Source organism: Molothrus aeneus, chromosome 1 (genome assembly GCF_037042795.1).
Source record: "Molothrus aeneus isolate 106 chromosome 1, BPBGC_Maene_1.0, whole genome shotgun sequence".
Lineage (NCBI taxonomy): Eukaryota > Metazoa > Chordata > Aves > Passeriformes > Icteridae > Molothrus > Molothrus aeneus.
Genome location: NC_089646.1, coordinates 104,887,359 through 104,914,966, shown reverse-complemented (window position 1 = coordinate 104,914,966; position 27,608 = coordinate 104,887,359). Strand labels below are relative to the sequence as shown.

The following is a 27,608-nucleotide window of genomic DNA, read 5'->3' as shown; positions in this document are numbered from 1 at the left end:
TGCCCAGATGTGTCAGATTTTGAACACTGTACCTATGCAGGAGTCTAAGGATTTACAGTTCTCCAATTTGGATCATCCCAAACAAAGGCTTCTCTACTGAGGAAACACTTACTGTCCTTGTTGGAACTAACAGGTAGGAGATGGAACTGCCCCAGCAGGCAATACAATCCTCACACCAGTCCACAACAGGCCCTAGCAATCCAACTCTAAGGTCCCACTGGATGCTAGGTTGCAAAGTTGAAGGAAAAATTGACTACGGCAAAGAAAAGTTCTAAAAACAAAAGTGGAATTAAGGGTTATCAGTGAGGCAAAATTAGGAGAGATGTGAACACTCTCTTATTTTTTATCTGTTACATTCTTCCTTTTATCTGGGTCAAACACATGTAGGATCTTCACCCACGCACCTGGACAGCTGAATCTGTAGAGGTGCAGATTTGTGTTCCTCTAAAGTGTCTTTCAATTTAGAGACAGGCAAAGGCTTCAAGAGCATACTGGAGACAATGACCATGTCATGGATGATACCCAGCTGGCTCTGCAAAACAGACATACTCATAAATTTGTGCTTATTTATAGTCAAAGTTTCACCTACACTATCTAGGGTAGTAGGTTTTCTTTGATCAGATGTTTTATGTAAGAAAAGGTGGTGCTTCCAATTAGACTAGGAAGTGGCCAAGAATGACAGACTAGAGGTAGAAGAAAGCAAGCCTACTGTAATTCTTAACACACTTCTCGTCAAAGAAGACCTAGCTTATTATTCTGCCTCCAATAGTGGCCTTTGCCTCTAAGCAGGAGTTCTACTCCTCACTGTGGGTATGGGCTCTGACATAAAATAAGACTTGTCTCTTTTTATAAAGAGGCATCAGCAGGGGATGCCTTGGAACACGAGACAAGCAGGATGAGGGCAGACTGCTCTGACTTCCATCAACCTGTAGCTCAGAAATTCTACCCCAAGACTAAGGACTCAGCTACCTGAAGAATACTCCAACAGGTATGTCCCAGCTTATGAATTTGTTGATGCAACATCTGCACAGGATTTGCATTCTAGTATGTCTTCACTTGAATTGTTTTATGCTTACTGGTTTAAGTCAAAATAATCTTATCCAAGAAAATAGAAGTAGTTATTACTATACTGACACTGACTTAAACATCAGAAACATTCTGATCTAGACAAGGCTTAGGAAAGCCCACAGGGGGGTGAATATCACAGCCAGGGCCAGGACTAAGATCTTGAAAGAGCAACTGTAGCAGCCTGACTTTCAGTCTGATAGACCAGTGCAAGGCTGCCTCATCCAAACTGCTCAACATCTGAAAAAAGCACATTCCCACCATCAACCTCCTGGTATTCCATCTGCCCACAGAAACAATCCCCACTTCAGCTGGAAGCTGCCTACCTTGTGTGCAAGACAATGGAAAGCAAAAAGAAATAAGTTACTGGATGGTAAAGAACCCCAAGCAAACGGAAAAGTACCAAACACCCCAAACCCAGCTGCAGCAGGCACAGAGCCTAGCTGGGGTACCTGTCAGTCAGGGGTACCTGACTGACATCACAAGGGAGCTGTTCCTAACTTCCAAAGCAGAGCAGAGAAAATACAGCAAAGTTAAATAGTTAATTTTTTAAACCCCTATCAACTGCCAAATAGAGCTTCTACATAAAAAAAGTTTGTTTTCGGGATGTATACTGAATTTTGAGTGAAGTCAACATATTCTTCACTTTCAGAAAGGGTGAAAAGGCAGACGATGCAAAATACGTAACACTGGTGGAATAATTTTCTTTATTCCAACAATCAAGATCACAAGGGAGAGACTAACTAAAGTATCAGAATTGCAAACCCAGTTTTATGTGATGAAATACATAATACATATAGATAAGACCATTTTTAAAATTTAGAGTTACAATGTCTAGCCATACAATTTCAAGCCCTTACCACACAAAGACATTTTCTCTGACAACAGATGATACTAGAGACAAAACAACCAATATATTGTCTAGACAATATTACTGCTGCTGTATTGTCATGAACATTTAAGTAGATAGTCAATAAATACATGCAGAAAAGAACAATTCTGCTGTTGTTTTTTTTTTAATAGTGCAATGGCTATTTTTATTAACATTCAAATAATTACAAGTATCTTAAAAGCTAAAAGTTGGATATGTTTAAAAAGCCTGGTCAAAAGATCGTTTCAGATTTTAAGGCACATCATACCTTGTCAAAGATATCCAGGATATTTTAGACAGGATGCTGGAATCAATTTATAAATAGAAATATTTTGCTTTCATTAAATTTTATTTGGAAAACAACAAACCTATGATACCTATGCCTCGTACCATAGACCATTTTCAATCAATTTTCAGACATTCTATTTAAGGATATTAAAAAGAAAGTATCCAAAAGTTATTAAAAAAGCCACTTTTAAATTTTGTTTACTAAATTAAACTAGCATTGGCTTTCTGGGTCTCACAGCATGAGGCATGCAAAACATGTTCCCAAGGGACATCTGCCTTACAGAAAAACCAACATAAAACTTACATGGTAGAAGAACAAATTGCACTTTTGTTCTGAAAAGATAATTTAAGAAGCAATTTCTTTCAAAGTTCAACTATGAACTACATATGAAAAAGGGATGACAACATTTGCAAGCTCCCAGAAACTCAGAGACACTTAAATTCTTATGAATAATTTTCATCTTGTCGGATGGGCATACTTGAAGATGACAGAAGAATTCAATATCAGCAAGAATCCTCTTGCAACTTCATTAGTCAACTTAGAAATATAACAGAAAGGAACAGTTGCAGCAACTTAAAGCGATAAATCAATGAAAGACCCTATAATGTTATATTCATCTAAATTATAGCACATGGTCACTGATAAGAAACCTCAAGGAACTTAAGACATGATTTATTTGCCATGTGTTTGATACACTGTACTTTACACATGCACATTCCTGCTTTGCAGGCATGAATTTCCCATCTACTCTTTGCCAAACATCACCCTAAGCTGAATGCAGATTCTCCTTTATTCTCAATGCTGTTTTATCCTAATATGCTTGACACGATTACCATGTTAAGAAAAATCAGTAAATAAAGTGTTTAAGTCCAATTATTAAGTCAAATTACTGACAAAATGTTGCAGTATCATTTATTCAAGGACCATACACCCAGACCTCCTTCAATTAGCTCTCTGCTGAACAACAGCAATGATTCCAAGAAGACAGCTGGAAAATATCAACCTTTGAACTAAAACAAAAAGTTAAAGTATGTATAAACAATTACAAATACATATGTACATTGTTCTTCATTAATCAATAGCTTTAATCAATAGTGTTTTTCCTTTGTGTATTAAAAAAAAGGGAAAAGTACAATTAAATTGTAAAGAAATTCAAAATGAAACAAACAAAAAAGATGACATCTGCTAAATAACACCCTTATGAAAAGAGCTGGGTGATTTTTAAACAAGAATTATAACCCTAATAGTTATCATTAGTGCTGTTCTATTGTTTCTCTACTGACAGCTATAATAGTGTTCATAGGCAAGAAGACCAGGAGAAATTATCTTAATTAGCTAGTCAGGCATCTTGCACAATAGAGGCCATAGGGCTGCCCTAAATTAATTTTTCCTTTTATGGTCCTGAATGCACACACATGCCCAAACTCATTTGAAATGACTGTTACCCACTGTCTGGGCAAGTCCTACATTTTGAGCACAGTAACCACAGCAAGTACATGCCTCACATCCCATCTGAATTTAATGGCAACATCCAGAAAACACCTTTGCCTTGGAGCCCTACAGCTACCTTGTTCCTGTTTCCAGTGTAATAAAGATCACAGCTTGCTTAAACCTTCCCTTTGACAAGACTCATGCAGTCCCACTAGGCTCCAGTCCATCAAGTGCCTCTTCAGTCACTCAATCACCTCATCAAATCATCTCCAAGATCCCTCAGTTTTTTCAAAAACTCTCATTAACAGTGATCATTAGGAACACACATGGCATTCAAAGTAGGGGATATTCCTTAATCCTTCTTTCATATAATCACAGAATGTTTTGGATTGGGAAGGGTCTTCTAAGATCATCTAGTTTCAGCCCCACATGAGCCTGAGAAGGGATATCTTTCACATTGAGCAGGACTCCATGCAACTTGGCTGGGGATGGGGCATCCACAACAACTCTGAGTGATTTGCTTCAGTGTCTCACCACCCTCATCCTGAAATATTTCCCACTATTATGTGATACCAAGCTATGGTCTTTCAGTTTAAAACTGATCTGTCACTACAGGCCCTGGTAAAAGTCTCTCTCTGTGCTTCTAACACGCTCCATTTATATACTCAAAGTCCACAACAACTCTTCCTGGAGCCACTTCCTCTCCAGACTGAACAATCCAAACTCTGTCAGCCTGTCCTCATGCCCCAGCCCTCGGCTCATCTTTGTGGTTTCCTGTGGACCTGCTTTAACACTTCTACATTGTTGCTATGGTCAGGGCCCCAGAGCAGGACACAGCACCCCAAGTGGGGTCTCACCAGAGCAGAGCAGAGGGGCAGAATCACCTCCCTTGACCTACTGGCCACACTTCTGATGCTGCCCAGGACATGGTCACCTCATGCCCAATTTTTCATCCACCAACATCTATCTTATTCTTTGCAAGGCTGCTTTCAATTTTTTCCTCCTCCAGTCTGTATTGCTGCTGGGGATTTTCCTGATCCAGGAGCAGGACTTTGCACTTGACTTTGTGGAAAATCATGATGCTCCCTGGGCCCATTTGAGATCTTTACTATTTATTTTGACAGCAGCATTATGATTCTTAGGTCCTTTTCAGCATTGCTCTTGCACAGAATTTTCCATATCCTGAAAGCATGATGCACATCCTTCTTGCTGAAAGTAAATAATAATTTTTCTGTATTAAACAGACATGACTCTCAGTTAATCCAGGTAACTCTAATCCTGGAGCTGCAGGACAAATTTGGAAAAAAAAAAATTCAGAATTCTATCACTCATCTGAAAGCAGAGACAAAAGGACACAGTAGGAGTCTCACCACTACTCTGTGAGTTTCTTATGCTTATCTTGAATACTGCATTGCCTTGTTCATCATCTGCCCTGCAAGCACCTGGCACTGTGTTGTGCAATGTGCATGGAGCTCAGCTATGCAGCAGTTCTACCTTCCAAGTTCATCTGCTTCTGCAGGACAAAGACATTGCTGCTGCACCTCAGCAAGCACACCACAGGAAAGCACTCACATTCTTCCTGTCTTTGTAATCAAGACTGGCTTATTTGTAGGTTACAGCCACTTGTCCTAAACAAGGGCTGGTTCCTGCAAAGTAGGTGTATCCTGTGTCTCCAGCAGAAAAGTTTTGTTCCAAATGCAGGCACTTAAACTAGTGATTTCATTAACTTGCTTGAAAAAAAAAAATCAATCTTTGCTTTCTAAAATTTGGATATTACCTTCCCTTACATTCATGTAGTTTCATTTGCTTAAGGGATCAAAATATTAAACTCTTTCCAGTCCCAGTCTAGCAATCAGAGAGACTTGTACCAAGCATACCAAGCCTGCAATGACGGCATGTGACATGGAACCACACAGTGTTTGCTTCCTGTTGGCTTTTGTTTCAACTCACCTTCGGCTGATTTTCACTCTACCACTTAAAACCACTGAAAGGGCTTTAAGCACAGTTCATAAAAGCATTTCTGCAGAATATGTCAAAGACTACCATTTCCTAAGGGTGTTCTTATTTGATGGAGTGAAACAGAGGGAAACTATCTTAGTATTTCCTGTGATGGACTTTATCAACATACAGCTCAAAAACAATGTTGAAGTCTTCTAATGATATTTTAGAGATGACATCAGTTTTGTTTCCCTTTTTAAAAGGTTTTCCATATTAGTCAATGGGCCTTCCCTGTGACATAGTTCCCTCTAATATATGTTCCAAGCATGGACTGGCCAACAACACATAAAACACATCATCAGTCACTACTCCCTGAACATGAGCAAAGTGAGCACAACAGATAACTTTGGTAAGTTTTAGCCATGGTAGAGGATACCAAATAAAACAGTAATAGAGCAGAGAAGGGTGAGTAAAGGAGAGAAGATATGCTGGAGCAATTACTAGAGGGCTGAAAGTTATCTTTAAAAGAGAAACAAACCACTAATAATCAAAGAGCAATAGGAAATAGTTTTGACATATTTCATGTAAGTAAATACTATTAACTTCCAAAAGGGCACACCACAGCACAAAGATACCCTTCAGTTTTTATTGACCAGTTCAGGCAAAGTTTTTCTAAATAGGTAAGTAAAGCCTTGGCCATTTTGTATTCTCAATCACTCTGGTACCTTGTTTTCAGAAGTAAACAAAAAGTGTGTTTAAGAATTCTCTTTAGGCTAATTAACTGCTGTTTAGTAACAAATTTTCTTGTTCATAACCAGTAAGCAGGGCTTTTAGCAATATTTTTTTGACTCTAGAAGTACTGCCAGAAGGAAGGACAATTTCCATTTCAATTAAATGTTAAACTGAAGGGTGGAAGGAAGTTGTTAGGGATTTAGCAGAAGCATGCACGCCAAACAACTTACTCCTCAGTAACCTGCATGAGTTTTTAAAATTTTGGTCACAGGTCAGAATGATCTCAGTCATGAGTAACAAGGAAACAACAAATTTACACTATTCAAAAATAACTAATGTTGCCTGATAGAGATATTTCAATGACAGAACTGCTGATCTTCAAAAATAAGCAGCATGATTAAAACAGCTTAAATGAAAACCACTTCACTGCAGATTTGAATGTCTGACTGAAAATTTCAATAAACCCAAGGATTTATTGAAAACAAAATAAAAATATAAGCATTTAAAATAACTTATATAATAATTTTATCATGTCACCATAAAACAAGAAAAAGGAAAAAGTCTTCCCATTGTTCTATGTCTCTTCTGGAAGGTGGGGGAGACATATGTTATGTAGCTTTCTTACTTATTTCAGTGTTTTAATTCCTATTATACTGATGGTTTACAGATGTGTAAAAACTTGCATTTGTCACTTCTCATAAGTTGAAGAAAAAAAGATGTATCTGAGAGAAAGTTATGTGTCATCCCTATCCAGCAGAAATGGGATTTCCTTGCTAAGCTCCTAAACTTCCAAAATTCCTTAAGTCCTTACCAGCTTTATAAACTTAATACTTCTAAATATCATCTTTCCAGCAGGAAGCAATGCAATACTATCATGCCACAGGTTAGCCTTAAGAATTAATTTTGCATATTTTTGAACACTGTCTTTTGGACTAAACACAAAATGGATCTGCTGAAAAACGGGTCCAGCTGTTTGGAACAATCTGTGGACTGCTGGCCAGAATCTACTGCTATTCACAAAGAGTAGTACTAAGAGGGGTAACTCTGAGCCTGAGCAGAATTAGAGGTAAATACCTGGACCTGCAGCCACCAAAGGAGTGACACAGTTCATTGGTGACTGGTCTAAAGTAAGATATACACAATACAACATTAAACCCCAAATACACAGTAAGAAGAAAGGAGAAATACACGGAAGGAAGTAACCCCTTGGCAGCTGTCTACAGGGGAGCAGTAGGTAGCACTTCATATTTCTACCAAGTACTGGTAGAAGCACTCAACAGGGAGAAGGGATATTGTCCCCAAGCAAAGTCCTATTCAACATCCAATGGAGAGCTCAGCAATTGCTCCTTATCAGACAAACTGACAGGTTTGCACTTTCTGCTCGTACAACACCCAGCATTAAACTGCCAGGCTAGGAAAAGGAAGAATTACCCAGCCACTCCCACCTGGTAGAGACTAATGAGCTTTTTTATGTCCCAGCTTAGAGGGGATATTGTTTTCTAAAAGTGCCTGGCAATTTCTATTTGATAAATTCTCTGCTAGTGCTAAGGGCTGGTGATTTGTTTTACCTGCCCTCATATCTTTCCATAGCTTGACATAGCTACTACTTCTGACTTTTGCTATTTTTGTTCAGAGAGTTGAGAACTGCTTTACATACTTGTCAGTACAAGTAAGGAGCTCAAACCATATCTGTACAACATCCAGTTCTCTCAGTTAGGAACATCAATAACCTTTTGGGTCCAAGTTGCCAGCCTCTGATTTCCTCTAAGCTCTGAGTGAGGAACTCCTCTTCCCACCATGATTGTATCTGGTGGAGTAAGATGTCCAAAGGATATATTTTTCTATTATACTCATAACCTCAAATGTTCTTGTGATTTTTTTAACCCCAATCTACTTTTCTAGAACCTTCAGGTTGATGTAGGAACTAAAAAATTTCAAAGCAAAAAAAACTCATTTCAATGCAAAAAAAAATCCCCAAACCCAACAGACCTGACAGAATTCTACCATCCTTAATATATAACTGGACATAAGAATAGTAAATGGTATAGGAAAATAAAAGTGGTACAGTAGCAATGGGATTGTAATAATTCTTTATATTTGATTCAAGTATTAGGATAGAATCTGATGGCAGGACTTGATCAGTGTGATCATGAGGAAAAAGTTGCCACAAATCATGACATAAAAAGCAGTGTTTCCAAAAGGAAAAAAAAAAAAAAAAAAGGTCTAGGAGATTGCCCATGACAGGAAAGGAATCAAGATGTATAAACAGGAAAAATGAATGGGGGGGGAGGGGGGGGATGATTTCTGTGTGTGTAAGCATGGCACAGCATGACAAGTATTTTAAAAGAATACCAGTCATACCAAGTGTCTGTTCCAGACAAACAGAAACAAAAAAGGTATTTGCACTGCCTACCTTTTCTTCCTGATAATTTGAAGGCTGGATCACCTCATACCTCATTCAAACTTCATCTATAACCATTGTAGAGACACAGGCTCCTGTAGAGGAGCAATGATTTTAAGGACACAGGATTTTTTTTTTCTTAAATTCCTAACATTTAGCAGAAAGTTACAAGCAGAAAGACATCTTTCTGACAACAGGGACTAGCATAATGAGAAGAGCAGGGCACATAACCCTGTTGTCATCTCCTTATACCAGCAATCATATCAGCTGTCAGGAAGAGTCAGACAGCCTGGGAGAGTTAGATACTTAGAAATTAAGGAATGTGAATATATCTGACCTGTAACTTTCAAATCGGCTGTAAAGGCAGAGCATCTTCAAACAACACAAAATATGAAACAGGCTTCAGAGTGCTGATTTTAAACCTCTGAAACACAATTCATGTAAGAAAAAAAAAGACTTCACTCAATTGTTGTGCCAGTCAAGCTAGTGTCCTTTAAAAATAATTCCCTAGTTTAAACTAATGACATTTATATTCGGTAATGGACTTCAGGTGGAATTCATCTTCCAAATTTAGACATCCATCTGGGGGTGAGATGAATCATGCAGTGAAAGTGCTTATTTCTCTCCACTGACTATAACGGGAGCCTACAGAACCAGCTCACGTATAGGCAGCCAAAGCTGGTGTTAACCAACCTGTCTCCTGACAGCTAATGCACAAGTTTAAGTGGTATGGCATGCCTAATAGCCATCTCCTTCCACAGTCTCAAAAAATTAGGCTAGAAAAGTTGTCCTTCAACAGGGTGAGAAGCAGCACTGCCACAAATAAGCTAATTCCAGTAGCTAAAGTCATGTGTAAATATTAGCATCCATTATTTTCCCCCTGCACAACAGAGAGGAGTTTGTTCATGGAAAAATAATCACACCTTTCAAATAAAACTACACATGCTTATGACATCTTCGTACAAATCTTGATATCTGCTGAATATAAAATAATTATTTTAAAATAAGGAAACTATATAAGGAAAGCTATCAGGAAATCCATATCTTCAGATAATGATGTGTAACTGGATGAAAATATTTCATGAAGTCTACTAATTCCTTAACCTCAGCCTAAAATTCAAAAATGTTTCTACAGAAAGCAGAAACTAAATAATAGTCAGCTACATAGTAAAGTATACTACTAAATCAAAATAATCCATTATGATTGAACCAAACAGTTAAAACCAGTTATTTGCAGAGCTGCCACCTTCACAAAAGGAACAGGGCAGCTGCACTAAATAGCAGTCTCTTGTTTCAAATAGTGTGAAGATACTCAAATGGAATATTGCCATCCAACACAGTATTACTTCTTCATTCACAAGTAGCAAGATCTCTTGATTATTTCAATAGTCATGAGAGACACAGAGAAGTATATTTTTACCAATAAGCATGTCTGGAGGAGGAAGTGCAATACAAAATCACCGCAACAGAGTCAGAAGGGAGAGCAGAAATAATCTGCCTACAGTTAGCCCAGGCCATGCATTTGTTCAACCTGTACACATTCAAAACCACCTCTTCCTTAGAACATACATTACATGAACAAAATGTTCTATGCACCAGTAAGAGGATAAAGTCTTATGAAATTAAGCCATTGACTGACACGTACCTGCAGTCCTATCCCTGGTCTGAACATGATCAGATTTTATATTTTGGAGATTTTATATTTTGGTTGCACGCACAAGGTCTCACAAAGAAAAGAATATGTAACCAGTGGCTTTAAAACCCTCCTTTAATATCTCAGCACCCCACCGTGGGCTAAAGTTTGAGTACTACTGTTAGAAAGGATTCTGGAAAACTAATAACAGAAATAAAAATAAAAAAGGAGCAGGCTTTGAAACAAAGTAATGGCTATACTAAGTAAGATCCAGAGGTCCATGTCCATTCAAATAGCCTCTCACTAACGGCAGCCAAGAGTGGAGCATGCAAGAATACATAGCAGTGTTTCCCAAGAATATTCTTTGATCCCCCAATGGTTTGCAGAAGCAGGATTTCCTGAACAAGAATAGGTAGGTAATTGATGATTCTTCCACGAAACAGCAGTTTTGTGATGTAATGTTTAGACTCCTTAAATTCCTGAGGCAAGAAATTCTATAGCTTAATTACACGTTCTGTTGGGAACTACCTCCTTTTGTCTGTTTTCAATTCCTAGCTGCTATTTTCATTAGATACCTCTTAGCGTGCATGCACTAAAAAAAGACAGTGAATAAACATCCCCTGTTTTTGTCCCATTAGTTGCTGAACACTTAACAGGATGCTGTCACACCAGTTTTGGTCACCTTTTCCACCTTAACAAATTCATGCGGCTCCTCTTACAGACATTGTCCCATATTTCAGATTTTCTCTTCCTTGAAACTTCAACTATGTTCTTTTTACAGCAATGACAGGGATAGCAGGGGAAAACTGCATAAGATGATTAAATTTCTTAGAAGTTATAATCATTATTCTCCCTTTCCTTCCTAACCATTTCTAGTGGCAATAGTCAGCTTTGAAGTCATCTTTTTAGATGAGAAGGCAAGCTTGTTCTTCCTTACCTCCAAATAGAACACATGAAGCAATTTATGAGAAATTTCATCTCGCATTTTAATGTCTGGTTGCTGAGCAATGTCAGGTCCCTGTGTAATGCTGGGGTCTGCCTTTGCATCTGCTATCCATCAGTGAAGTCTGTGAGCTCACTTTTCTTCTATACACCTTATTAACTTGAACACGCTCCACTAACATAACCCTGGAGAATTATTACCTGGGGCCTCTCTCTACTCTATTTACTCCAACCCTTCTCTTCTATTTTAGTCATTAATTTAACTGCATAAAATCCTTTCCCCCTATCCTGTGCCTGCTTGGTTTCTTCAAAATTCTTTGGTGGTGGCCCTTGTCAAATGCTTGTTGGACATCCAAGGGAACCACTTCTGTCAGATCTTGCTTATTCATGTACTTGCCTTCAAAAAACCTCCAGCGAGTTTGCAAAACATGACATCCCTTCACAGCAGGCTTCTAACTCTTCCTCAATACATCATGTTTATCCATGTTTCATTATTCAAATATTTCATTATTATTATTTTCATTGATATACTTGAGCAGATGTCAGGCTTAGTAATCTGTACTTGCCCAGATCTGTCCGGAAGCCTTTTTTAAAAATAGTGTCACATACAGATTAGGATACTATAGATCACACACACACGGATTTATATCTCAGCTAGGTGTTATATTTGTTTCTTACTGTCTACAGTACAATGATCCTTGCTTGCTTGCTGTTTGGAAAGCTGTACTTCGAAAGTGCAAAGCAGGCACTGTTCCTAAATACATGAAAGTGGTTTTCATTTTTTCAATAGGAGGTTTAAGCATTATCTTTAGGAAGAGCAGTACATGATAAACATTTACTGTAACAGTAATACTACAAATATTTAATTGCATCAAAAAGTCACTCTCATCTTTACAGTCTGTAAACAATAGTTCCATAAATACATGCTCCTGTGCAGCAGTGGCCATTCAACTATGTAATAGCTGTCCTAATTACCAGAAAATACAAATGAGCTTGTGAAGACACACTTATTCATTTGCAAATGAGACAGCATTTAACATCTTTCTGTATCTGAGAACTTCTGTGGAAATTACAACCAACAAGCAGGCAACTCGAGATAAGGACTAAAAAAACGTACACAGGTGTTTTTAGGCTCACCGATTTTGTGTGAAGTTGAAGTTTTACAATACAAAGTTTTTAAGTGCCATTTAAGTTTCAGGTTTTCATTCACACAAATTTTCTTCAACATAGTGCCAACTTTCATCTCTTTTAACTCACATATCCAAAGACAGAGTTGAAAATTAGTCTTACAAACGGATGAAGTGCTTTCTGTGGTGCAAAATCAAACACTAGGTTCATTGTGACCGTATTTCTACTGGCAGGATGTTACAGTTACACATAACAGAGTGTTTAAATCCATATGCAACTGTTTAATCTCCTTCTTCACCTCTGTATTTTGCATCAGTCTAATAGAAGCTTGTAGCTCTAATACCAACAGAAAAGCAGCATGGGTGAATCAATTCAGTATGTTTAAATCAAATGTAAGGAGACAATAAAATTAAAAAACACCATAATGATTGGTAAAAAGACCATTGGAGCAAGCATAGTGTTCACATCCTATGTTTTTACATTATGAAGAAGAAAAAAAAATTACCCCAATTACAGATGTTGAGAAAACATCTTTCCAGATATGAGACGAAAACTTTCCCTTGTCTTAAAGCCTCTGGTGGTGCTCAGTGGTCTGGGCAGCAGGAAAGCTAACAGTAGCCTCACTGCTGCTGCTGCAGGAGTGAGAGGACACAGCTGTCAATAAAGCCATACACAGCCTTGGTATTAATAGCAGAAAGCTAAGATACCCAAGAGAACAACGCAGTTGCAAAGAGTTCTCTCCCCTCTTCCCAAGCTGTCAAAATAAAGCTGGGAGGAACAAACAAACAAACTTGTCTGTGAATACAAACAAAAATATTCTGCCTTTCAACACCTGTATTTAGTTTCATTTCAACTGCCACACTTATTGGTTTGGCCCTCTTAAATAATTTAATGAAAATCACAGAACAGCTGAAACTGGAAGGGACATCTGGACATGCCTACCCCAACCCCCCTGCTCAAAGCATGTCAATGACAGCAACTTGCTCAGGGCTGTGTCCAGCTGGGTTTTGAGTTATTGCCAAGGATGGAGAATCCAAAACATTTTTTGGACCACCTGTTCCAGCAATCTATCACCCTTAACATAAAAAACCCCTCTTTTTTCTGATGTTTAAATGGAATTTCCTGTATTACAATTTGTGCCCATTACTTCATCCACTATCAGTGGAAACTAGGGAGAGCAGCCTGACTCTATCCTCTTTATTCCACCCCATTAGGTTATTTACACACATAGGGTGCCCCTGAGCATTCTTTTCTCCAGGCTGAGTAATCCTAGCTTTCTCAGCTTCTCCTCATAGGAGAAATTCTCCAGATCCTTAGTCATCTTAGTGGCCCTTTGCTGGAGTCTCTCCAGTATATCCATGTTTCTCTTGTACAGGGAAGCCCAGAAGCACACAGCACTTAAAGCGTGGCCTTACCAGTGGTGAGTAGGGGAAAAGGCTCACCACCTTAATCTGCTGGTAACTTCTCCTAATATATCCAGAACACTTCTGGCCTTCTTTGTTGCAAGTGCACATAGATGGCTCACACAAATCTTTCCCGCCAGGACCCCTGGGTCCTTTTCTGCACTTTCTTCTCAGCTGATTAGACCCTACCACATACTGGAGCCTGGAGTTGGTCCTCGCCAGGATCACTGAATTTCCCCTTACTGAATTTCTGGAGGTTCCCATCAGACAATTCCTCTGTCAATGTCCCTCTGGATATCAGCACAACCCTCTTTGGTCTATCAGTTCCTCCTGCAAACTTGGTGAGGTTGCACCTCTGTGGGACCCCCAGGTCAGTATCAAAGGTGTTAAACAGAATTGTCCCTGGTACTGAGCCCCAGGGTACACTGCTAGTGACTGGCCACCAGCTTTTGAGCCACTTGTGACATTGTGCCACTGATGCCAACCCTTTGAGCCCATCAGATCAGACAGTTTCCAGTTGCTTTCACTGTTCACCCACCTGGCATGAACTTTATCGGTTTGTTTAAAAGGATGCTACGGGAGACGACGATGAAAACCTCACTGAAGACAAGATAAACAATGTTCACTGCTCTGCTCTCATCTACCCAGCCAATCTCATCACACAAGGTGGTTAAACATGATTTCTTCTCCATGCTATGCTGACAGATCCAAATCAACATCTTGTCTTTCATATTTGAAAATTATTCTAGCTCCTGTTCTTCATCTTCTCCAATCTAAGCTTTTGTTTTGGTTTTTTTCTTTTGATGTCTACAATACACTTACTAACAGTTGCACATCTACTAATGGAGATGTCCCTAAAACAACCAACAATCTCTGCTTAACAAACTGTCCCTAAAACAACTAACAGCACTGCTTAACAAACTATTATTCCAGCCAGGCACTGAAACAACAATGCTTCTTTTTTCTCCACAAATATATGTAAGCTAGTAGCAATGTTGTTGCAGCTGTAATGGCCTAATGACCTCAGAGAAGCAAGGAAAACACCCTCCTCCCTGCCCCCAAATATACTCACTACTCACTGCTATGCCCGTAAGAAATTTTCTCTCCTTTAAACTGAGTATTTTGTTAACAGCATCCTTTCTACACATTTAGGATAATAACCACATTTTGTCAGGCTCTTGACCGAAATAACTTATTTTCTCAGATTTCCTGGCCTCCCTGAAAAAGAAACATGAAGAATTTCAGGAAGCATTTTCTCCACACGTTTTTTTCTTAATTTTTTCACCCTCTCTCTTCCCCTCCAAAGTGCAGTGAAGAAATATCAGGGCCCAAATTATGCTTAGGAAAAGTCAATCCTTACACTATCAAGCACAGCACTAAACCCTCTGCACTCAAGTGATGGTGTACCTAGAAGGTATGCATCCTTTCAACCTGCATACCTAAAACTAAAAATGCATCAAAAAATTTTAGTCAGCAAAGCAGCGATGCAATTTTCATAAATTCTGTCCACTTTTACACAATTCCAGGTAATGGATAATCCAAGTAGCTGGCTTGGCTAAACGGTAGCTCAGCTCTGTAGGCACTACAGTAATGACAGGCTACAGTTGTGGTTTTACACTGTATTATACACCCAACTAAGTGTTTCAAACACACGCTGTGGCATTAAATGGAACTGGAAGAGCAGATTACAACATAAATCCTGTATTCTTTCACCAATTTAGTGATGTGCTGCCAAATAGGAGTCCATTTTAAAAGCTGTATTGTACATTCAGCCAGGACACGTCTGCTACAGTTCTGACAGGCCACGGGCGACTGTCTGACAACCACTTCTGGGGTACTAAGGCTCTCTGCAGCCTAGTGATTGACTAAAATATTTTGAACAAATTTTCATGTGAAATCAGATTATAACAATTATAACAATTTTCAAGCAGCTGATGCTCTGGGCCAATGCTAGTTGACAGCACCCATTTAAAAACTCTTTCACACCCATACCAAGTTAAATCAACTTGGCACTCTCTCTCTGGTAGACAATTGTCTCCTTAAAGTATGAGCACTATTCATCCAAGTGAATTGCTGCATTAAGGGGGCAGTTGGCTGGCATGGGGAGGACTGGACTGATTGACAATGCATCTTAGTCACAAAGAAGTTGCAGCAAGAGTTTCTAAAACCCAAAAAGCAGTCAGGACCATGAATAGATGAAGCATGCTGAAGACACAAAAGTACAGGATGTATCCAGGAAGATGCCGGTGCTTCAATAAGCTTCCTAACTATGACTAATCTTAAAACAGTTCTCGTGTCTTGTTTTGTAAATTTAGCATTTCAAGTGTTTCAGAGAGTTTAAGTTTCCTACTTAACCCCTTAACACCAGCCAAATATTGCAGCAACAGTTATTTGAGGAGGATTTTTTTTTCAGAGCTATGTATGCTAAACAGCAAAGAGCCCTGTGAAGCTTCCTAGGGAGCGGATTTTATTAACCTCTGAAATGTTAATAGAGAAATGCGGGGCAGCATTTAAGGGCTCATTCTCAAATTATTCTAAGGAGAGTACAATACTCCCACCCCCCTTCCCCTTGTGAAATTTCAAAGTACAAGAAACCCATACAGAAATTGCTCAGGTCATAATCACCACAGACAGTCGAATTAATTCCTGATTCCAAAAGATACCAGAAGCATCAGAAAAAAACTTGATAGGCAAGAGTGCAAATCATACATTTTATGAGAAGTATAAAAGTTATTACATAAGTAATCACTACATTTGAGTTCATTTGTCAAATATTACTTCTTCACCATTTGTGTACACAAAACAGATACCGTTGTGTAAAGCATTAGTGGAAGATGCCAAAGGCACTACAGTCTTCTATGGAACTCAATGGGATTACTCCAGACACCACCAGCAAACACGTGAGATAACATCCAGTTCAATTTTCGGTGTAAATGAATTACCCACTTCTCACCTCAGCAAGACTACATAAAGACACTCAAGACGCCAGCCTGAGGCTGAAGTAATACAAACAAGGCTCCCCAAACCTCACACAAATTGTCATATAAAGCCTAGATTTAAACAGCAATTCAAACAGATTCCTTTCATCTACTTAAGGATAAACTCCTCAAAAGTTTGCTTAACATTTACCAAGTGATAATTCTTATGCCAAAAAAAGGTTCATAAAGAGATTCTAGTTTCTGTAAAATATTTGTAGTCAAGATTAAGTGACATATGTTATTCACTGCTCAATGCAGTGAAGTAATATAACTACAATCTAATTGAAAAAGGGCTAAAATCTTTGATTCAACTGCTAAATTAACCTAGCTGTTTGAGCTAACAGATCCAATTTCACTGCCTGTTAAGGCAGGCAACATTTTTTTGTCTTCATTTTATACTCTAATGAAGTGTACTTCAATAGAGTTGCCTCCACTTATCCCAGAGGATGATTTAGTTCTTTTGTGTACAACTAATCCAGCTCTCCCTGAAGTCAAGGGGAATTTTGCACTTGACTTCAGTGTGAAAAAGGATCACATCCTAGAATAGCAACGCTAAAACATCTGTGAATAAAAACAGGTTCTGATTTTCCAGTTCCTAATTAGCCAAAAAATGCCCCAGACAAACAAACAAACTATCCTAAAACAAACCTTTTAATAAATAAAAAAAAATCTAATTTCCATTTCAGTTTAAAGCATGTGAGAAGTTATTTTACATGGCAATGTTTTTAAAGAGAATGATTCCATTCGGATATTCTGACTGTAAAACTGTACTATTCTGCATCTGTTTCGGCTTTCAGTTTTAGGGGAACTCGAGGGAAAAGTAAAAATCTATCAAATCTAGGAATTTTAAGAGAAGCAACAGTTTAATGGCATGGTTTCCAAGCTGTAGAAATCCTGCAGCAGTAACACTAACAAACTTTTCAATTTTCCATCAGAGCAATCAGGGATTCCTCAAGAACTTCTTATGCTGTGATAAATCAACAGGCTCAGAAGTTTTTGCAGGTTACTCTCTGTTGGCCTAAATATGACTGGATTCCATTACATAAATTACCTGGTTACCTGGCTACACTGTACTGCACATAATGCAGCAAACAATGTTTACTTCTATTTGTATAACAGCAAAAATAGAGTACAACAGACATATGGAGCCAAATTAAGTCATACACAGACTGACCACACGTCATATATAATTATAATAGTAAGTTACCCTTCTGATGGCTTTTTTTTAATATTTAATGTGGAGAAAAAAAAATTTAACTGAAATTTAGAAAGAAAATTTTTACTTTCAGGAAAACCTATACTGAGTTTTAAAATATACTCAAACTATGATGCTAGCCACCAAAACTTTAAACAAATTTAAATCACCAAACTGGCAGAGCTAATTCATAACCACCTGAAATCAGAATTTGAATACCCAAATATATAAAGTAACATAAGCTGTTGCAAGTGTAAAGAATATTCCACCCCCCAATGTTATCTAGATACTGGTTCACTAGAATCTTAAGACACATTTAGGAAAGACAAGTTTAAATGATAGAGGAGAGTTTTGTTTCTATTTTAAAAGAAAATAAAAACTTGGAAGTATGGGATCTATCTATTCTAATGCCTTAGAGGCTGTAGTGACCAAAAATTATTCGCAAACTAAAGCTAATATTCTCTTTTGTAAATAAATCTAGCAGATTTAAAGAAAAATGTGGTTTGCACTAGAATTATTGCCTTCTATATCCTTATCTAGGAAGCAATGCATTAATCTGTACTTTAAAATGTAACACTGGTTATTTATATGAGTTTCAATCAGAACTTCCATTCAAATGCCACTGAACACACACTAGGAAGAAATTAAAATGTCTTGCATAGAAATTGCAGTGTCATTGCTTAAATAATTATGTATATAGCTTAAGAGAATTATTAAGACACTTTACTATTACATTAAATATACACACAGAGAATCCATGCCCCTGGCAAAAAGCTAACAGGATTAGTGTAAACCTAATATGGAGAGTCAATACAGTTTACTGACTAGTAAGGCTCAACCTCTTTCTTTGGGAAAAGAACGAAGAAGCCCAAGTATAAATCTGAGGTAAAACAGTAATTTAAAATAACCATATAAAACAAAGGTGTCATGCTTGTTAATGTAAGTCACATATTAACTTGGCTATGACTTCACCATGTATGCACCAGATTTAAATAGTATTCTGATGATATGTCAGACCTAAGCAAAAGGGAAGGGGAGGTAATCAAAGAGCCCTAGATTTCATAACCAATGCAAATGAATTCCAGAATATTTAAATACACCTACTATGCATGAACAAGTCAAACGTTTCCAGGGAAATAATTTTTCATCTATAAACTAACACTTGTCTCATTTTACGTACATCATGATAGCCTGAATCAATCAGTTCTACGATTTCTACAGCGTACAAGATAAGAAATAATTCCCAAAATGAAAAAGATTGATATCTTTAGCAAATTACATAATGTGCAATTATTCAGCAAGATATTTTGAAAGCTTATCACTTTAAATAGCCTCAATCACTATGATTTATGAATTGTGTTTTAAGTGTGTAGCTGTGCTTAAAATACAGTACAGAATTGTACTTGAAAGTAAAAAAAAAGGTACCCATATTACTATTGCTTCCTAGCCATATACAGTTAGCATTTAATTTTTGTGTGATCTGAACCTGAAAATTTTGTACTTGCATTTTGCTCTCTCACTGAGAACCACAGAAAAACAGCAAAAAAAAGCCAAAAAACACCCCTTAAACCCCACCAAATAAATACATATAACTCTTTTTTCCCACCAACTACAGAATGTTAATACAATGGCTACTTCTCAGGCTTGAGAAAACAAATATTACTCAAGAAAATTTCCCCAATCGACTAGTAGTAACATCTCAGGAATTATCCTTGTTTTCCTTTCTCTTTTCTTCATGAATAATTGTTTTCAAAAGTAATAGTATTTTGCTGTATGCTCTAAGTGTTCCTGAACACAATAACTTTACTATGAAAAAAGAATTCAACGTGGCTGTCTACAGTGAGACTAATATACCCTTTTTCTCTTACCAGTGAATGTTTTTCAGTGAGGTATGGACAAGCTGATGTGGCCAATGCTATTATAACCTTTAATCATCCATTAAACAAATATTTAACACCAGTATCAGCTAAACAAGCCCATCCTCTCTTTGCTTTAAGGGCTTTGTCATTCTATAATGCAACTTATACTCTAAAATATATGACAGGGAGAATCCCAAAAAAAAAAACAAAACCAAAGAAAATACTTTGGCAAAAATCCCACATATCACATGTCTCAGAAGCCAGAGAGCACAGTCATATTTTAAAACACTGCTGTTGGAAAAAACCTGAATACTTTTTATTTTGAACAGGCAGAATAAGAAGTACCATCTGTTGCTCAAAGAACCCATTCTGAAAATTAGCCTCTAACTGAACTTCCAAGAACTTCTACTTGAAACATTAAGAATTTATCCTGAATGAAGTGGATTGAAAAAAAAAATCAAGACAACAGATATTTGCCTAGATAGACTTCTGGTCTGATTTACAACAAGTCCTCTTTCAGTAGGCTTCAGCTAAAGAACATGTGCATCAAAGAGAAGCTTTGTTCAGATTAAGGATAAAAATCCTCAAACAATCAAGAAAACGAAAAGTCTTCCATCCCCATTCAGTAAGGGAGAGTCTTCTTTTTAGAATAATACACAACTCACCTGGGCTAGCCTTCACATAGAGCAGGGAATGGTCTTTGCCTTGCAAAACTTATTTAAGCCTTGCATAAATTTGCATTAGGAGAAAAGAAGACAAAATCTGTATTTTCACATTCACCTGTCAGTGAAGTATTGTAGGATTTTCTATTAGGAGAGATTACCTATGAACCCATAAGATGCATCACTAAGTATGTTCACAGCCTCATCAGAGTATCACTACAAGTTCACACCTCTAAGGAAACATGAAGTGTTTCAACTGAACTACTGCAATTGGAGCTGGTCACAAACATTAAATACCAGGGACCAATAAAACACCACAAGTTGCAAAATGTTCCACTGGCATGGTCTGTTTTCAGCTCCAGGTACAGGAAGAAGGACACAAACCACTTGCTTTTATCACCATAAGCTTTCCTCCCATTTCATCTCACCCTTGCTTAGTCCTCATATGAATATAAATGCCGTGACTCTACAGATTTTTAAAATGTGAACTTTGCTACTAGGTTTGGTGCAGATCTGTAATTTTTTAAGATGTTTGGAGTCCCGTGTTTTATACACATTTCAGACATAAATGTCACGTTTAACTCTGTTTTTTGCACAGACTAAGTCTGATCAACTTCTAACTGAAGCACTACATATTTTTTCTGTTAATATTCTTCTGAAGACCTCAGTTTGGGAATCAGTAATGCAAGGTTTTTATCTCAAACTGCAGACCTCCAGAAAAACAGATCAAAATCAAGGCAAAGAAAGGAGGTACAAGAGCACTCAAAAGATGTATGACTAATTGTGGTGATTTGTTTTTTAACACTTTACAATGAAATACAGAACTTTTGTATATATTTTTACATTTCCTCCCTCAACCTCAGTTTTGATAATGTTTTCTTTCCTAAGTTTGGCAAACAAATGCTAGTTTCATATAAATGTGCACTTTGAAAACAAGAATATTTTCTAGACATTAATTCTATATTCATTTTTCAGTGAAGCATACTTTAAAAACCTTAAAAACATTGTTCATCTGTGAGGCACATGTTAAGTTAAGCCTATTAAAAGGCCAGTTTTTATAAATTAGACCAGAAGCCCATCAAGCCCAAAGACCTCTGAGTCAGACCAGAAGTTCACCATGGGCCCCCACCATCTGAAATGTTGGGCAATACTGGATGCTCAGGAAGGAAGCCTAAGAATTAGGAAAGCCTGTGGTCATGCTGTCCTTGGTGCAGTCTTTTAGCTTCTGGACTTTGGGGTACTACTACTGGCAAAATAAAGTATTTATGTTGAACAGGCTGAGCTGGTAAAAATCAACCAGAAACAGTATGGAAGAGTATGTAAAGAAAGAGGAGGACTTTGGGGGGTTTTTCTTTTACTCTTCTGTGGTTACAAGTGTCAGTCATGATATTAGTTTCCAATCAAATGTTCTTGAAAAGCAAGAAGATACACATAACAACTGAGACCTGTTTTTTCTCTGTCACACTTCAAGCATAAATATTAATGTTGTTATCTAACCATACTTAAAATAACTTATTAAAACTGGATTGTTCACTATTAATTTGTTTTAAGTCTCCCTTTCCTGGCTGACTGCCAAAACAGTTATAATGCCATACAATTGCAATACACAAGAGATCCATAGCACCCTCTAATTACTCTTTAAATACTTCGCACAAGCACTGCCTTTTCTTACAACTGTGAGGCCATTAGGTAGGGTTGAAATCTCAAAATCTTTAGCCCAGATACTTTATTTTATTTCTGAAGTTTGCATGCAATATCAAAATGTTTGCCTGAACTATGGGCAAACATTTGGAAAATGAACACCATCCTCCACTCCAACGCTTCTTTTCTACAGGGGCTGTCAGTCCTGGGAAGCATACCTGAGGCCTGACTGCATTTATACTCCATAATTCACATCATGAATAAAACACTACTACTGTCTCAGTTTTGCAACACTACAGAGTACTTTGGGCATGTGCAAAGGAACTTAACCCTACTAAATCAAACCCCTCCAATATGAAGACTGAGTTTAAATGTACGATTAATGCCACAAAATTCTCCTGAAAGTTTCTCTAAAACAAAGTTAAAGGCCCTGATCTACAAAGATTTACTTATGTGGGTGTGTTTACTCAACTTCAGTGTCAACGGAATTAAACAAAGTTATTCATTCTTGTAAGCCTGATGTAGATAACTAAAATTTCAACTAAAAGGGTTCATCACTGCTGAAGAATCATTTATTTTTCCCAGACTTCTCTAGACCTCTGGTGTGAAGAAAACCACAGAAACATTTTAAGCCATAGAAGTTTTTCATCTACCTGAAGTGAAAAGTTGAAAGACAAATTATTTGATGTTCAATATCACCATCAGAATTCAAAATTGACATAAACATTTAAGACATAGGTGCAGTCAATATTGTTACTTATTGAAGTCTCATGTAACATTACTATAAAAGCATTTGCCTTCCAAAAATACAAAGATAAAACACAGCCAGGTTAACAAAAAAAGTTATCCAATTTCCTACTCAACAACTAACGGTGTTCAAGAAGCTAAAATACAAATTATTCCAGTCTGAGGTTTTACTTCCTCAGCATTCTCCAACCATGCCCTATAACATTACCTAATACTACAGTCAGGAAAAATCGAAACAAAACCCCAGTCTTGGCCACAACAGTCAACACAGCCTTAAATGCAGTTAGTGATGATCTCTACAGCAGTAGCCCACTGAGCTCTGGGGCTGGGATACAAGCCAGGGCTAGCTAGAAGTCCAGCTTGAGGGCTTGATTTCAGCTGTGCAAGGCTTTGGTGCACTGACTTACAGGACACAGCATGAAGCCCAGTGCTCTACACGGCGCCTATCTAAAATGACAATAGAGAGTGTTTTCTATCCTTTTTCCAGCTACCCTTTACATTTTCAAAGAATATGTGTTTAAAAGGAACAAAACTCATGCATAAGTAATAGTGCTTACTTACTCAATTTCTAGCATTAAAGTTACTATCATCTTGATCTCTGATCCTGCAATCAGACATTTGTGTTAACTTTACCTAAGGGTGCAGTCCCACTCATTTCAATTACTTTGGTGCCAGTTCCTGTTTTGATGTACTGGCACCATCAAGGATAAACCCCCATAAATGAAAAAGGCAGTAAGAACGACCTCTTATAAGCTAAAATTAAACTTGTCCTACAGTTAGTTAACAGCATCTTTTCAGTATTATATTTTCTCTAGTAAACTAAGCATATACATGGGAAGTTATCCAGGTTTACCTTCAAAACCTGGCAATTGGTGATACAATCTGGAACCCTACAGCTCTAATCATTGGTGTGAATGCAGCCAGGGACTGTAGTGATTGAAAGAAGTTCCCATATGGCAATTGTAAAGCAGCTAGTATTTAAAAAAATATAAAAAATAGTGATTATCACATAATAAAATCCATCACTATAAAACAGCCTCCTACTGGCACTCTCAAGGAGAACAGAAATGAAATAAATCCTGAGACTAGAGTTACCTACTTGTATTCGGAGGTGACTCCTCCAAGACAAAAACTAACCCATTCTGCTATAGTAGTTAGAGAAACTGCAGTTCTCCCTCATGGATCAATCTGTTCCATCCACAGGCACAGGACTTGCAGCATCAGAAGCCTGAAACCTTTCAGGAGGACTTCAGAGAAACCACAGGCTGTGTACATATGCACAGAACATGTCCTACCTGAAAAAGGCTGCTTGATGCGACACAGCAGAATAAGGACGCGTTCCTAAAGTAATTTTTGTGTTAGTACTGACACCAATTTTTAAATTAACATCAAGGTATCTTACTCAAACTGTGATCAAACTACGCAGCAAAACAGTTGGATGCAAGTAGGGAACATGAATGAAAGAACGTATTTCTTTTAACTAATGTTTTGAACACAAGGAATTATCTATTGAAAATGTACAGCTTTTGTCCACAGGTAGCGCATATGGAAAAGTAAAACCATGCAGCTATCTCGTTCATAAAGTAAACTTTGACCACATAATCTGATATGTGCCACACTGCAGACTTTTGCATCACTGTCACATGACGCCATGATTTATCAGACTGAACACAGTGACAATTTCATCCTTCAGGAGCTGCAGAAGTGCACAAAGCACAAAATAAAGAACATTTCTTTGGTGCACAAGAATAGTTCTCTGCTCTGCTGCATGAATATTGATAAAAACCCCTATAATGTGAAGTTTTTCAATAATTCTATTACAGTAGAATTATTACAGTATGCAGCACACCAAAAATGTATTAAGTATTTCTCCAGCTATTTCAAAATAATACAGCAATTTAAGTATACTTTTAGTTCCACTCATATGTTTTGTACCCAAAGAACTGTCGTTGAGTAACAAGAATTTCCTTGAAAATCTCTCATGGTAATACAAAATACAGATTAAAGCTACCTTGGGCTCACCAGTCTCATTCCAGATAGAATGGTATGGTGGTTGAGTTATTAAATAACTATTGAAAACTGGACCAGTAGCTCTGCAAGCAGCAAAACCAGGGAGGCCCCATTTCCTGCAGCAATTTCCAGCTTGAGGTAAGTGTTGCTGTGAACTCTCTGGAGTGCAGGTTAAATGCGCCGTTCTACCTGCCTTCCTTACTTCCAGAAATTTTGTAGAAACTGCTCACCTGGGAGACCTCTGCTGCCAAATTTATTTGAAATCTTCTAACAGCCAAAAGAGTTATTAGGGAGACTGAAGGCACACAGAGATTATAGCTCTATTTGAGCTGCACCTGTTAAAGAAATAAAGCTAATAAAGCACGTGGAATAATTAATTACTGGCAATTGCTGTTACTAACTACTGTCACACCTGGTACCACAGGATTTTTTCTTCGAAATTCAGTGGAAACATAGTGCCCATGCTGCTGTCCCTGTTGCCATCACAGATGCTACCTTGTCCCAAAATTAACCACAACACCCTGGCTGTGCAGAAAACACACAGAGTCTCCACTCTATGCTTATCCTCAGTAGGAGCCTTCTATAACTAGATTTACAGATACACATCAGAAATAAGAGTGGAAGTGCGAGGTTTTGTTGTTTGGAAAGGAAATGTTCTTACTTCCATGAAGCCAACAAAAACATGGCTACAAACAAGGAATACCTACAAGCAGAGGAACTGCAAAGGTAACTGACAAGGCAATTCTATCCCTCTTCAATGCTTACTTTCCAAAAAGGAAAGAAAAAGACTCTGAAGTAAATTTTCATATCTGGCTCCCGACTTAAGATCAATTTCATTTGCAAAATCTGCTGAAAAATCATTCAGCTATCTATGAGTTATATTAAGTGAAAACCAATACACTTTCCTTGTCAACACACTCCAACCTTCAAAACTGGTTTTGGAACATTCTGCCACTTAAAGTAAATCCAAACACCTAATTTTTAATTAATGACTGGCCTCTGCCTAGGGTTAAATCCAGCAGGTACATCTGAATATACCTTTACAACATGAGCTTCAGAAATATTTCTGTCCTAGTTTTCCCAGTGCCAAGATGATCATAATCACATGCATACACGACACGTAGTAGCCCATATATTCATATAATAAATAACCACATCATAAACTTCACATATTTGTAATACTGAGTATTGGAGAAGTCACACTAGCCCTTGGTCTGAGGACACAACTTTAAGCACATCAAGCCTGCGGGTCCACAGAGAGCAGAAAGTTATGTGCAGCCTCCACAGGAACAGGGGCCTGTGTGTGTCCAACACATTTTTTTTTAAATTGTAAGGAAGACAAGGAGCCTTGATGAAGTGTGATGATTGAACATTTAAATTAATGACTCAGAAACGTACAGCGGTCATGTTTCAGGCTCGATAATAGGATATAAACCAGAACAGTGGGGCGGGGGGAAAAAAACCTAATAGCATATAAAACCACGCAGGCCAAGCTACAGGCGACTCCTGAATTTTGCCCTTTTACATCCTCCGTCCCCGCGCCAGGAGCGGAGCCGGGAGCGGCTCACGCCGAGCACCAGCCCGGGCGGTGAACGCCGCCTCCGCCGGGGGAAGAGCAGCCGGCCCGCAGCAGCGCGGCGGGCAGGGGCCGGGAGGGGCCCGGGCCGAGCAGGGGTCACGGGGCCCTCCCCCACAAACTTACTGCCCGCAGCCCGCCCCACGCAGCCCGCCCAGCCCAGCGCGGCTCCCGCCCGCCCGACCCCTCGGCCCCGCGGGCAGGAGCTCGGGCCCGGGAGAAAGTTGCCGAGAAAGTTTCTGCGGACGAGAAGGGGCCGGGGGTGCGGGACGCCCCCCGCCCCCGGGGCGCGGCGGCGGGGCGAGGCCGGGGGCGGGCGGCCGGGGCCTAGCGCCTCCATCGCCGCCGCCATCGCGGCCGCCGCTCCCGTGGGGCGGTGGAGCGGGGACACGGCCGGGGCCTCACCTGCCTCTCCTCGGCGTGGCGGGTGGGAGAAGGAGGGGGGGAGGGAAGGAAGCGGGGGCCCCCCCGCTCCTCCCGGAGCCGCGGCGACCCGGGGAGGGAAGCGGGGAGGAGGGGAAGGGAGGAGGGACGAGGAGGAGGGAGCCGAGCGCTCCGGTGCGTGCGGGGAGCTGGAGCCTCGCTGCGGGAGGAGGAGGAGGAGGAGGAGGAGACTCCCCGCCCCTATGGCCGGGATCTCCGGTGGGTACCGCGGCCCCTCCTCCGCACCGCGTTTCCCTCCATGCGCTCCGGGTCAGGATCGCCGCGCCTGCTGGCCGGGGTAGCGCCTCCGCGCCCGAACCGGAGGCCGTGGGGAGGAGCCGGGCGGCCCCCGCGGAGCCGGGCTGGCGGCGGCGGTCCCTCCTCCGCGCCGCTGCGCACCGAGACAACATGGTGGAGGCGTGCGGAGCGGCGCGGGGGCGGCGGGGAGGGAGCCGGGGCTTGCCCTGCCCCGCGGCTCGCCCGAGGGCGGCCGCCTACTCCCGGCCTTGGGTCGCGGGGACCCCGGTCGGGCTCGATCCTCCTGCCGTGCCGTGCCGGGCTGGTGAGTTCGGTGAGGCTCTCTTGCCAGAGAAGCTGAATGTGAAAAATTCCGGCAGCAGAGCCCTTCGGCGTTGTGCGTGAAAAGCGAACAAAAATAACTTTTAAAACTCCTCGCCTGGGCGT

General features: G+C 39.4%; 1 protein-coding gene across 2 annotated transcripts in view; it reads right to left on the bottom strand.

Annotated features, from left to right (window-relative positions):
* Nucleotides 1–27,169, bottom strand: part of YES1 (YES proto-oncogene 1, Src family tyrosine kinase) — a 51,105-nt gene extending 23,936 nt beyond the window's left edge. Inside the window, exon 1 of one of the 2 annotated variants that reach the window (XM_066562244.1) lies at nt 26,907–27,169. The gene's annotated coding sequence lies outside the window, so the exon portion shown is untranslated. Of the gene's footprint in view, nt 1–404; nt 464–26,906 lie in introns of those variants that run through there. The other variant, XM_066562253.1, reaches the window with a different exon arrangement.
* Nucleotides 27,170–27,608: the final 439 nt, after the last annotated feature.